Below are 2,296 nucleotides of genomic sequence, written 5' to 3'. Positions count from 1 at the left end.
AAAAAGTCACCCCATCAACTAAAAATATAAGCCATGCCTTACACAGAAACAGGACTCCAGGTAATTAACTAGTTCACCTGTACCCGTAATACCGGCAAACCAAAGCCGAGCCCACTTAAAAAAGAAAAAGCTAAACAAATGTATACCTCCATCTTGAACATTTAAATCTGAACTCAATCAAATGCCCTTAAGAGTTTAACTCTTAGCCAGTCCTCAATGGAGAGTTAACTGGGAAGAATCAAAAAAGAACCAAACTCATACAATAGAGGAAAATTTTTTAAATCAAAGTAAAATTTCCCCAAAGAGCTTATCATTAGCAGTAGGCTTTCATCTGTGAACTGACAAACAACCAAAAACCAATTAGTTATAATTGGTTTTTATAGTTTCGCTTTAAGTTGCCTGTATATATACATTTATGTATATATTTAAGTTGTACCAAAAACTGCTTACAAATGGCAATTCTTGTGAAGTAGATGATGATGAAGTTCCAGGTACTTCTAGCATGTTTCCTAATGTACTGGTACTGGAGTCTGGATCATCCTGAAAAGATAAATTTATTGAGCTTAATTGCTCTTCTATGGTAATGGTTATATCTCCTAGTGAAAGGGGGGCTGGGAGAAGGGCTGCTTTTTCATTGCTGCCGTCCACTTCATTTCTTTGCTTACTTTTCTGTGTTTCAGTTTGAGGAGCTAATGGCAAGAATGGTGATTTGACTGCACCGTGTCTACTGTCTGGTGTGCTGTCTTGTTCATTTCCCCTGGCCACGTCTACACCATTCTCTGATTTAGGCTCATAATTGCAGGTGGCATTGGTCTGACTTTCCTCAAAGATCTCCTCTATACTCTCATCCTCTGTGCCTGGCTGTTCTGGGTCCATTTCAGAATCTACATCTGCATCATCCAGACAAGTAAAATTCTCAAAGTGCAGAAAGCCATTCTTGATAGTCTTTGTTACTTTTATCTGGAGTTCAGGGGAGTTATTACAAGAGGGTTCCTGTTTCATAGCAAGTGCTGTTGGACCACCAGGACTCAGGGAAGTGCAAACAATTGGCGACTGAGCTCTTGAATCACTTTTTTCAGGGTCTGAAAGGATTCTGATCCATCAGCAGACCCATTTAGATACTCTACGTTGATCACGGAGGCCAAATCCTGTAGTCTCCGCAGTGGAATGTAACAAGATGGAGAATCTTGTCCATAAGCATTTGGGGATTTTTCACTGGCAGTATGTAACTGCATAGTACACCTATGAAGTGGCTCAGAATAATTGGATTCATCATCACCGAAAGGGCTGTCCTTGTCTTCAGGGGCATCTAAATTCAGTGGATTGGAAAAGGGCAGCAGACAATTTCTTCTAGGTAGTTCACAGGTCTGATCCATCCTGGGCCAGCATCAACCGTGCCCCGCGCCCCATCCTGGGCTGGCTGGGGGGAGGGGGTGACCCTCATTACACTGGGGCGTGAGTGGAGCGATGGGGAGAGCGCAGAGCCGCTCTCCACACCCGCCTCCCCCCGCGTCTCTCTTCAGGGTAGAAGGCAGCGAGTGCGACTTGCCCCAGCCTATTCCGCCGCTGCCCCCAATTTTCTATTTCTTCTTGCCTCAGTAATTTTGCCTGAGGAGTCCCCCAACTGCCATTTCGTCTATGTTGTCAAATTTATTAGCATATAGATCTTCATGACACTCTGATTATGTTTAAGATCTTTGCTGTGTCTTTAGGTATTTTTTCCTTATTATTCTGTTTTATTTATTTTATCATCTCACTTTTTTTTCTCATTACTCTTGCCAGAAGTTTGTCTACCTTATAAATCTTTTCAAATAAAAGATTTTTTTTCTTCATGATATATATTTATATATTATATATATTTGTTTAAATAGATTTGTTTTTATTTATTATATTTAACTTTTTGAGTTGTTAACTTAATTCATTAGTTTTTGGTCCAGGAATATTTTTATTTTATTTGGTCCAGGAATATTTGGTCCAGTTTATTCCTGGACCAAATATTATCTACACCAATATTTTTGGTCCAGGAATATTTTAAAGTTCCTGTAGCCTTGTTTACCTAAGAATATCTTTATTGAATCCTCATGTTTAAATGGGATAGTTTAATTCTATGTTAGAAGTCCTTTTTTTCTCCTTGAAAAGAATACTCCATTGACTTCTTGATTTCAGTGTCACCATTTAGATATCTAATGTCAAGTGAATTCATGTTGTTTTGTAAGATATATATTCTCTTTCTACATGCTCTTAGAATTGCCTTTTGGAATGTGAAGTTATTACATTCCACTATAAATATTAGATA

At 38.7% G+C, this 2,296-nt stretch overlaps 1 pseudogene; it reads right to left on the bottom strand.

Annotated features, from left to right (window-relative positions):
• Positions 1-390: 390 nt before the first annotated feature.
• Positions 391-1,537, bottom strand: LOC137211213 (histone-lysine N-methyltransferase, H3 lysine-36 specific pseudogene; annotated as a pseudogene).
• Positions 1,538-2,296: the final 759 nt, after the last annotated feature.

The sequence above is a fragment of the Pseudorca crassidens genome, chromosome 2 (genome assembly GCF_039906515.1).
Source record: "Pseudorca crassidens isolate mPseCra1 chromosome 2, mPseCra1.hap1, whole genome shotgun sequence".
In the NCBI taxonomy this organism is placed as follows: Eukaryota; Metazoa; Chordata; class Mammalia; order Artiodactyla; family Delphinidae; genus Pseudorca; species Pseudorca crassidens.
This window is presented reverse-complemented; position numbering and strand designations above follow the sequence as displayed.